Below are 11,962 nucleotides of genomic sequence, written 5' to 3'. Positions count from 1 at the left end.
GGTTGTTACGGGGTGTTTTTGACACCAAGTACACGTCCTGAGGTGTTAGGTATGCGCAGAGTAAGAACTACAACCGGCAGTATGATTAAACGTTGTTGCCGAGCCATGTGAGGAGTGGGACACGGTGGACAACTCACAGAGCCAGAGCAAGGAGCTGGGCCAGGCTAGGCCCAAAAACCGTGCCCTTCGCCCTCGGGGATCGTCTCCGTACTTACATCCCCGTACTGCCACGATCAGTCTTGTAATGAAATCAGCTCCGTTCTCGTCGGGGGGTGTGTGGCAGCTGTAATCACCTGAAGCCGTCGTCCTGCAAAAGCGTTGTCCAAAGCCTCAGACGCGCCTGTCAATTCCTAATTGAACCGTAGGTGAAGAGCATCTCTAAGCGTATCGGCCCAAACAGCTCGAGTTTCATTGCTTCCTCCAGCGTTAGCGCTGGCGCTAAAATCGGTGGCTCCCTGTCGTCCGGGAATGTTGTCCTCCATTGCGGCCGGTGTTGCCACAGCTGCGGCCCAAAATGCCCGGAGTAGGGCGGCCATTCGTGTGCTGTCCCTCCTCACTAACTGTTAATGTACGCGTGGAACAAGAACGACAATGGAGCAGAAAGGATCACTGAGTCGTGTGAGTAACGTGCTCGGCGAGAGAAGACGAAAGGCAAGCGCACTCCAAAGCCCGCGCCCAAAAGAGAGAGCCCTCCATTCGCCGCGCAATCGATCTCATTCGGTACATTAGGTGGTTTAGTTCTGTTGTCACGGGGTGTTTTGACCCTGTGAGTGTTGTCTTGGTGTGTTTTGCCACTGGGAATTCCTGTCGGTGGGACATGTCTTGATTTGTAAGTGTGTGTTGTCAAGAGCTGTTATGACACTGAGTTTTGGTAACAAGAATATGCTGACAGGTCTGTTTAGAGACTAAATGTTTAACATCAGGAGGGGTTTGACCGTAACTATGCTTGGGGAATGTAATGACGATGAGAACGGCACTGATTGATAGGTGTTAATATGGAATTAATAGGTGTTTTGACAATGTAAACAACCCATCTTCAAAGAGCTCTTTGATACTCAGGATGTGTGTTGTCTGGTGGTATTTTGATATGGTGAATGGGTGTTGTTAAGGTGTGTAATTAAACAGCGAATGCGCGTTAAGGGCTGTTTTGTGTTTTAATGGTGTTAATCAGAAAGGTTTAAGACATATTGGAAGTATGTTATTAGCGGTTGTTTTGACTTGTGAACAACACGTTGTTACTCGGTGCTTTGACACTCTGAGTGACTGTTGATGGTGGTTATTTTGACGCTGTGTTGGAAGGAGTTGTTTCATCCCTGTCAATGAGTGTTGTCAGGCTGTGTTGACACTGAATGTCTATAGTTAATGACTGTTTTGGCACTGTGAATTTCATTCATCTGGAAGGGTTTTGACCCTGTGAATGTGTGTTGTCAGTGGGTACTTTGAATCTGTAGGCATGTGTTGACACAGACTGTTTTTACACTGAAGTTGTTTTGTCACCGTGACGTTTGACCCTACGGATCTGTGCTGATGGTGGTGTGTTTTGATGTGGAAATGTGTGTTGTCAGGAGCTACTTTAATACTGCCAATGTGCATTATTAGGGGCTGCTTTCACGCAGACAAAGTGTGTGGTCAGGGCATGTTTCCAAACTGTGAATGCAACTTTCAGAGAATAATGTGATGCTATGACTGGGCTGTCAGGGGTGTTTTGGGTTTAAAGGTGTTATTCTGAAACTGTGAATGTGTTTTTTTGAGCATGCATTGTTGTCAGGCAATGCTCTGTTACTGTGGATACTTATTGGTTTACAGTGAATATATGTGGGGGACAGGTGTGACTGTGAATTTAAATTGTTTATGTAGTAATTTGGAACTGCATGTCAAGTCATATGAAAGAGAAAGGGTGAGCAGTTTCAAGTTCTTTGGCACCAGCATCTCAGAGGATCTATACTGGGCCCAACATATTGATACAATCATGAAAAAGGCAACCAGCTGCTATACTTCTTTAGGAGTTTGAGCAGATTTGGTACGTCACCAAAGACTCTAGCAAATTTTTACAGATACGTGCTGACTGCTTGGAGGCTCCAACACATTGGATTGAAAGAGGCTGCAGAGGGTTGAAGACTCAGCCAGCCCCATCAAGCCTCTCCATCATTAAGGACACCTTCAAAAGGCAATGCTTCAAGAAGGTGGCATCCATCACTGAGGATTCTCACCATCTGGGGCATGCCCTCTTCTTGATATTACCATCAGGGATCCAGAAGACACACACTCAATGTTCCAGGAACACCTGCTTCCCCTCTGACATGAGATTTCTGAATGGTCACCAAGGCATGCAGTCAGGGTACCCAAAAACACCCAATTATACACTCACAGAACATCATAAAATCCCTGGGCTAAACACACCTACAGTGTCTATGCACCCATGAACACTACCTCACTATTCCTGTCCTGCACCTTTTACTTTTTAATGTAACTTACAATAATCTTTAAGTCTTGCACACCACCGCTGCCACAAAACAATAAATCTCACGACGATAAACCCGATTCTGTCCAAGCAGGGTGATTTAACGTGGTAAGTGTTTCAAAACCAACAATATGTGTCGTCGGGGCACTGTGACCGCTGTCAGTGAGTGTTTTGACTCTGACAATGTGTGTTTTCCGGGGTTGTATTGACCCTTTAAATTGTGACGTGTGAGTGTTGCAGCGCTGTGGATGTGTTTAGCCCAGGGGTTAAATCATGTTCTGTCAGTGTGTAGTTAGGTGTTTCTGGATGCCTTGCGTCTTTGCATGCCTTTGGTGGGTGTTTGACAATGTGTATTGACAAGCTCTTTTCACACTAAGAATTTGTACTGATAGTGCCAAGGTGAATGTGCATTGGGTGTATCTACACTATGAATGTTTGTTGGGCAGTGGTGTTTTGACACTGAGTGTGTATCTAGAATGCTTCCAGTTCTGAATGTTTATTGTCAGTGAGATGTTATTATTATTGGCATTGTTAACATATATTGTCAGGCATTTTGAATGGAATTGTCAGGGGATATTTTGACACTAAGAATGTGTGCTGTCAGTGAGTTTCTTAGTAATGAACGTTTATGGTTAGGATGCATTTTCACAGTGTGAATGTGTGTTCCTGGGGCATTTTGTCACTGTGGATGTATATTGTCTGGGGCTTATGACACAGGAGACCATTCATCCCTATCCCCTTCTCCCCTCCCCCTTCTCCCCCTCTCCCCTCCCCCTTCTCCCCCTCTCCCCTCCCCCTTCTCCCCCTTCTCCCCTTCTCCCCCTCTCCGCTCCCCCTTCTCCCCTCTCCCCTCCCCCTTCTCCCCCTCTCCCCTCCCCCCCTTCTCCCCATCCCTCAGCTAAAGCTGTGCCCCAGCCACTCATCTGGAGGGGAATAGTTTTTTTTTACTATGCACCCTGTTTGGATCTCCTGTGATCTTGTACACATTGAATTCCCTCATCCCCTTTGTCCCAAAGATTCCCAGCTGGTTACCCTGGCACTGTTGGTATGGTGTGGGCCTGGTCACAGGATGATTTTGGCATTGTCAATGTGGTTGCAGTAAGAATCCAATCTTGAACATTTAATCCTAGTCTCATTAAGGTTAAATCTAGCTAATATACTACCTATTAGGGGCATTTTGCAGTTAATCGGCTAATTATCGCTAGGTGATTTTTTACTGAATTTATTGATAATTGTTGCTAATCAGACACTTGGTGTCACTTAACAGGCGTACAAAAGTAAATAGGTTTTGTTGGTTCACAGACTGACATTTGAAATGGAAAGTGATCGGAGCAAGGCAAGGCGAAAGTATTGAAAAATGTGTCTTGTGCTTAGAACAAGTTTGTCCTTTTTTTTTGGAAAAAGAGCCTTCCACAGCCTAACATATAAAAAACAAGAAAGCATACAGTTGTTTGTGTTGAGAGGAATGACTTTTAAGGAGTATGTCAGGTACAATGAAAAAAGTACTTACTGTAGCATCACAAGCAGACAGCATCAAATAAACAGAATATAATCTGCAAAGGTTATGTTTTTTACACAGAGAATGTTTGATATCTGGATCAGCTTCTAGAGAAGGAGGAATTAGATACAATAACTACGTTTAAGAGACACTTAAGCTGGTACTTTGCAAGGTATGCCAAGATATGGTACTAACACTGGCAATTGGGATCAATGTGGAGAGGTTAAGGGATGGGCATGGATATAGTGGCTGAAGGACCTGCTTCTGCACTGGTTGAGGATGAGCTTCCACCCCCACTTTGAGTCCTCGGCTCTCCAGACCACAGATCTTCAATATGTGTCCCGGCTCTGTACGAACGTGATACAGTCTTCTGTCTCCAGCACCCTTTCAAACAGAGTTCCAAACCGCACTGTTCTCTGAATGAATAAATATTTCTCCTCTGCTCTTATTCTAATGTTGACAATGAGTGAGTGCATATTTATTCTGCCTAGTACCAAAAAACTCTAAATCTCTGCCCATGGCTTTGGTTCTCCTGTTCAGGAGATTAGGACTTTCCTAATTTCTTTATTCTGGCTCACACAATTTTATTCATCTCAGTTCAGCCTCCTCTCTTTTAAAGAAATAATGCCATCCTCTTAATTTCCTGTCACTGCTATAATGTCCTATATTGGCAGATTCATTGCAATCTCCTCTGCACTTTTCCAGTGTAGTAATGTTGTGACTAGACCTGTTTGCAGCGCTAAAGATGTGTCTAACTAGTATTATGTACATACGTAACCCCCTTACCAGGATCGTATGCAAACTTAGCTCGATAGCTACCTCTGCAAACAGCCACGTGACTCAGCAGTGAGGAGGCCACCTTTCACAAACAATATATGTCTAGGGTTGATATGATTTGGGGTTCAACCAAACAGGGAAGTTGGGATGTTCTGTTAATAGAACCTCAATTGAGCAAATGCTATGTAAATCCTGCCCATACACAATTATCAGTCATTAAAAAAATAACATTGCAACCGCATAAAATTATGAAGAAAGTATACATACTAATTTCAGCATTATCAAATAGTTATTAAAAGAAAGAAAAAATAATAAAAAGGCCCATTACAGTTAAACAAGTCTATATGTGCATATGATCGTTGGAGCTTGTGTCTTCCGGAAGCTGTGCATAACCATTACTCATGGCGCTGAATTCTCATCACCAATTACCCGCAGAGCTTCCTATCTTGATGTTTCTGTCTTCCCATCAAATCGAATCCTACTGCCCTCTCTCCCGATCTCTTCTCTGCATCTCCGGCCAAAAGGCCATGAACCTCACTAGTGTTCGTCACAAATCTCCCTCTGCCCAGCTCTCTGTAGAACCTCCCAATTCCACCATACTGATTGGCTGACACAACATTCCTAAGTTGAACATCATAGCCACCTTTCTTTAGTCAAAACCAAAACATTCTACCAGCAGGACCCGCTGCTTTTACAGAGAGCTACAAAATGAAATACCCCACAGCAGTGGCAGTGGAAATCTTAACCAGGGCATTACATACATATAACAAGTATAACCTTCTCGTGTCTCAGCTAAGAAAGAGAATTATCTTATCGACCTTATATGACATATCATGTCGTAGATTACTACAGCAAGGAAACAGGCCTTTTGACCCATCTAGTCCATGTCAACTTGATCTTTCTGCCTAAACTCGTCTACCTGTACTCGGACCGTATCCATCCAAACGCCACTCAAACACATCCATATCCATGATATGTCCTAACTGATATATCATGCTTCATGTGAGGACCTATGTAGATGCACTGTAAGCTCCAAAGTCCCTGGCTTCCACCACACCAATCAGTATTCTCCCCTTTCTTGTACACTCTCTTTCAATGACCAACCTCCTTATGCATGACCTCTCTAGATGAAATTTCATATTCTATCCAGCTCTTTCCCTTCCAGTCTAAAGCTTTCTTCTCCACTGTCAACTACACAGATAGTTTTTGTATCATCTACAAACACCATTGGCAATAGCCTCCCAGTTGCATCTTTTCACTGAACCAATTTGCCACTTTCCCTTGGGTCCTATTGACACTTACATTTGGTTTATTGACCAGCCTGTCACTTGGCACCTTGGCAAATGCCTTGCTAAAATCCACATATGCTACATTACTCTCATCACTCTCCTTACCTCCTCAAAAAATTCGATCTGGCCGTCAAATGTGACCTGCCCTTAACTAGTACATACTGACTGCCCTTAAAGTTAGATTAAGTGAAAGAGAGAAAAAGCTATAAATGGATAAACTATTTTCTTGAAAATCTTCACTGGTCAGCAGGAACTATAGCTAACAAATATATAAAGAGCAATTTCACAGGAATGGCAGGGTGAAAACCAAAGCCCGTAGCATTTCTGGAGATCAGGTCACCTAGCAACCACTCTGATTTGCCTGCCTGACCTCAAGAAGCTTTAGCTCAACGTTGTCAAATTGGAATCTGATATGGAAAGGCTATGACATATCAAGAAGTAGGAGCTTAGCAGTTCAAGTCAAAGGGGAGGTGTGCCCCTTAGCTGGGGTAGTCATGTCCCCTGGCAGAAGGAGTGTGTGCTGGTGAAATGCCCCCCACCCCCAGTTTCAGTATGGAGCTCTCTGATATTCTCAGGTTTTAATCACGATTTGATGGAAAGTCAACACAAGTCAGATGATACAGAGCTGAATGAACTGCACGGAATGCAAAAACACAAGAAATAGGATCAGGAGATGGCCATCAGGCCCATAGAGCCTGCTCCACCATTCAATAAGATCATGGCTAACCTGACCTTGGGCTTGGCTCCAGTTACCTGCCTTTACCCATAACCTTTAATTCCCCTGCAATGCATAATCTTTCTAACTGTTTCTTAAATATATTTAATGTATAGTCTCTACTGCTTTCTTGGGCCAAGAATTTCACAGATTCACTACTCTTTGGGAAAAGCAGTTTCTTCTCATCCCCATGCTAAATCTATTCCAAATCTTCTGGCTATGTCCTCTGGTCTAATACGATGACTCATGTTGGGAAGTGAGTGGAGTAGGTAAGGAGATCAGCCACATGTGAAGGTGCAGTATTATTCACTTTCAATTTTCAAGGTTCAATTCAAGATGGTTTTATGTAATTTCCATTACACAAGTGTAAAGGAGACCAAACTATTTGTTACTCCGGATCTGATGCAGCTAAAAATAACCCATATTAAGATAAGAACATAATAATAATTAATTTTCTGCCTGCACACTTGGTCAGACTGGATATGTTAACCCTGTCCTGCTCCCCACACTGTTTGCCTATGGGTCACCAGGCACAGCCCCTGGACTGGTGGGCTGTGACTGTGTGGAGTCTCTCCACCTGCATTGATCTGGGTCAAAACTGAGAGTTCACTGTAATCTGAACAAAAATAACGAGCAGCCCTTATGATTGCAATTCTTTACCATTCCGCACTGAGTCTTTGAATGTCAATCGTGTGTTGATTCTGGAGCTTCACTGTTGAAGATGAAGGTGGGACAAAGCTAGAGAGCTGGTGCAAGAGAGAGCTCTGAGTCCTGCTTGTAGAGTCACTGAAAGTGTCCAAAAGGAGCTTGTGCAATGCGACCTGGTGTCAGTGATCAGGGTTCCAACCAACCAGGTTCAGTCCTGACCTCTGGAGTTATGGAACTGGTACATTCTCCTTGTGACTGAGTTGTTCCCCCTGATTTCCTTCCACATCCCAAAGGCACGAGAGATGGTTATCGTTGCCACTACTGCGTAGATCACCATTAGAACCTGGGGGAGGTTGATGGGAAAATGAGAAAAATAAAAATGGTATAAATTGAGGATTTTATTTCCAATTCCAAATGTGGTTCATTCAGTGATTACAGTATGACAGGAACACTATTGCAATGCTTCATAATACCCATTTTCTACAGTTTCAAATTATAACATGACCATCACTATCTAGAATGCACCCAAGACTCTGAAGTACCCAATAATCCTGGAAATCTCCATTCTACCATGAATCCCACGTGCTCCTTCTTCAGGGACACAAGGCCATGGACATAACCCCAGAAGAGGGGGCTGGCAATCGGCTTGGGAAGGCCCCTCTAATGCCCATTGACAAAAATCCAAGATTAAGGTAAATGGGTATATGATTGTCAACACAGATCTGGTGTGCTGAAGGACCTGTTTCCATACAGTGTGACTCCCCAGTGCAGAAGAGAGCACATCAGGAGCTGTGAGAGAGAATTAAGAGTTGACTGGCGAGTGCTGTGACCCTGGATGTTGCTGAGATGGTGGAGGGGTTGTATGTCTGCTCACGCTCATTGTTTACAGCTAACAGTTAAAAAACAATTTCCAAATGAATCTGGATCCATTCTGTGGCATGATGAATAATTGATGAAACTGGATGGTCATTCCTGTGTTACTGTTAAAACCCTAACCTACTTTTAATTCACAGATTTTCAATATAACAGAGTAAATTTGAAGTATATCAGGTTATGAGAGGCATAGACAGGGTTCAAAGGTCCATTTATTATTAAAGTATGTGTCCATATCCAACTCTGAGATTCATCTTCTCCAGATAGTCGTGAACAAAGAAAGAGCATGGAGGTCATTCAGAGAGAAACATCAAAACCATTCCCTGTACAAAAAGAACGGCATTCCAATCATCAACCTGCAAATCCCCCTCACCCCTCACAAAACACAACAACATCGACCCCAAAACCCCCCTCCCCCGCACAAAATGCAGCAACATCGAACCCCAAACCCCGTCACCCACACAAAATGCAGCAACATCGAACCCCAAACCCCCCTCCCCCGCACAAAATGCAGCAACATCGAACCCCAAACCCCCGTCACCCACACAAAATGTAACATCAAACCCCAAACCCCCTTACCCCACACAAAATGCAGCAACATCGAACCCCAAACCCCCTCCCCCACACAAAATGCAGCAACATCGAACCCCAAACCCCCTCCCCCGCACAAAATGCAGCAACATCGAACCCCAAACCCCCGTCACCCACACAAAATGCAGCAACATTGAACCCCAAACCCCACTCCCCCGCACAAAATGCAGCAACATCGAACCCCAAACCCCCGTCACCCACACAAAATGTAACAACATCAAACCCCAAACCCCCTTACCCCACACAAAATGCAGCAACATCGAACCCAAACCCCCATCACCCACACAAAATGTAACAACATCAAACCCCAAACCCCACTCCCCCGCACAAAAAAACCAAATAGAACACAAGAAGAACATGAAACCCACAAACTGCTCCCCTCACATAACAAAACAGAGATGATTGGGCAAAAGATACAGAATATAAAAATATATCATCTGAAAAAGTCCACAGTCCCGAAACACAGTAGTCCAATCCATAACATAGAACCATGGTAACATCTTCCTTCGTCAATGAGAAAAGGAGACACCACAAAAGCACAGAGACCTACCTACCTGTCACAGTGATAGGCCCTGCTCACAGACTCCTTCACCAGCAGCGATCAAAAGGAAGGCATTCAGCACTGAACCTTTGCCTACCATATTCACTTCGATGTCTCAATCTTCCTCGTCACTTTAATTGGCGATAAATGGATGCTTTAATCAGTGAAATGGAGTCAAATATCAGTTCTAAGTTTCATGGAGTTGATGGGGAGCAGGAACAGGGCCCTGGAGTTGATGGGGGAGAGGAACCAGGGCCTGGAGTTGATGGGGAACAGGAACCAGGGCCTGGAGTTGATGCGGGACAGGAACCATGGCCTGGAGTTGATGCGGGACAGGAACCATGGCCTGGAGTTGATGCGGGACAGGAACCAGAGCCTGGAGTTGATGGGGGACAGGAACCATGGCCTGGAGTTGATGGCGAGCAGGAACCAGGGCCTGGAGTTGATGGCGAGCAGGAACCAGGGCCTGGAGTTGATGCGGGACAGGAACCATGGCCTGGAGTTGATGGTGAGCAGGAACCAGAGCCTGGAGTTGATGGGAAGCAGGAACCAGGGCCTGGAATTAAAGGTAAATATGGCAAATGTTACCTGGTACCTGATGCAGAACCATCAGGATTCTGAACAATCAGTTTGAATGTTACCGAAATTTTATTATAACTCTCAGCTGTGTTGAAGCTAAAGAAAGCTTGCTGCCAACAGTCTGGGAATAAAGTTATGTTCCTCATGGCTATGAGGAAAGGACCATGACTTAGAGAGTCATAGAGTGATAAAGTAACACAGCAAGGAAACAGGACCTACAACCCAATTTATCCATGACATTAAAGATGTCCATTGAGTCCCATTTTCCCTAATTTGGCTCATATCCCTTAAGCCTTTCAGTGTATCTATCCAAATGTCCTTTAACTGCTGTATTTAACTTGCCTCAGCCTTTTCCAATAGCAGTTTATTCCATATACCTGACCCCCTCTCTGTGTGTGGATATAGTTGCACCTCTCACTTTAAACCTGCACCCTCTAGTTTTTTAAGACATTGCCCTGGAAAAAAGAACTGCATGTTTACCCTAACGATGCCCCTCTATAAGGTCACCCTCAATCTCCAACACTCCAAGGAATAAAGATGTTGTCTAACATCAAATGGAACATTGCTGATACATTAGGTCATGTTGGGAACAATGTCAATAATTCTCTGACAACTCATTGGAATGTTTTCTCATGAACTTAATTTGCATTTTAATCTATTGCTTCTCTGATCTGAAGGGATGTGAAAGTACACAGTGAAGTCTGCCACAGTGGGGTCCACTCTGCTTTCTGCCATTTACACATTGCATTTGAGAGTGCTGAGCTATATATTGCAAACAATGGTCCTGAGCCGGAGACCGCTCATAGCACAATGCTTACTGCAGCACTGAGCTCCATGGTGGAGAGGCACTAAGTGTTCGACTGCACCTTTGGGTTCTTTAAACACTGGAGCCTACAATGCACACGTGGCACTGGGGAAACATTGAAATCTATTGTTGTACTACAGCTTTCACTGGTCACAATCGCACTGGATCATGCAGTTAACTGTAATGTCGTCTGAACCCTTAGTACTGGGCAAAAAACTGCATTGGGCACACTCAGAACCTCAGCAGGGTGTACACAGGCATGGGCTCAGTCTGTAGTTAAGCAGACATGTTTTACATTCTAAGGCACTGGGCTACACCATTGACAAGGACGTCTCCTGGACTGACCAGTGTCTAATCTATTCTCCCTGTCTCAACAGAATGGCTGCTTTGAAGAAATCAGTACTGATGGTCTCAAGAAGCCCATAGAGATGGTACTTCCCAGTACCTCATGGGCAACCTGTCAACCCCAACCAACAGGAACTGAACACCAAGGCATTGTTAACCCGTACACTGAAACAGATGAGAAAATGGACCTCCCTGTCAACATCTGTAGATCAAAGGTCCTCAATCAACCTTTGACAACACAGGTTCATGGCAATACCCTGGCTCTCTCCATTAGGAGAGCGACATCCATCATTAAAGACCCCACCATCCAGGCCATGCCCATTTCTTGATGCTGCCATCTGGCAGGAGGTACAAGAGATTGAAGACCTACACCTCAAGGTTTGACAATAACTTCTTCTCCACTGCCTCCAGGTTCTTGAAAAATCTGAATTCTATCTTGGACTTGCTTTAACTAAAGTAATTATGTCTATCTCATTTATGTGTAAGTTTTGTGTATTTTTTGTTAATTTAGATATACGTAAGGTAGTTTTGTCATGTTTGTAATGTATTCTACTGCTGCAGCATAAAGTTAATTTTCATGGCATTTATACCCTGCGTGTGTATGTTCATGACAATAAACTTGGACTTAAACCTGAGCCACTTCTCATGTCTTGGACCAACTGTCAATCAAACATTGACGAATCAGTTTCCAGGCCCCTGCAGTGAACCAGCACGGTCATCTGAGGAAAGGAGATGGAGAGGCGGGTGGTTGAAGTTCAAGCCTTCAAGCCTGGCACAAAGCTCCTGGTCTCCAGTTAGCCCTCCTGTACCTACCTGAGACAAAGGCAGCTCAAAATATAG

General features: G+C 44.3%; 1 long non-coding RNA gene across 1 annotated transcript; it reads left to right on the top strand.

The window, feature by feature from the left end:
- The first annotated feature begins 424 nt into the window (after positions 1 to 424).
- On the top strand, positions 425 to 11,757 carry LOC140714096 (uncharacterized). Its single transcript, XR_012095825.1, has 2 exons — positions 425 to 618; positions 11,155 to 11,757. It is a non-coding gene; the product is annotated as an uncharacterized lncRNA (long non-coding RNA).
- Positions 11,758 to 11,962: the final 205 nt, after the last annotated feature.

This window comes from Hemitrygon akajei, chromosome 21 (genome assembly GCF_048418815.1).
Source record: "Hemitrygon akajei chromosome 21, sHemAka1.3, whole genome shotgun sequence".
Lineage (NCBI taxonomy): Eukaryota > Metazoa > Chordata > Chondrichthyes > Myliobatiformes > Dasyatidae > Hemitrygon > Hemitrygon akajei.
The sequence above is the reverse complement of the archived record's forward strand: the minus strand, read 5'-3'. Positions and strand labels throughout refer to the sequence as shown.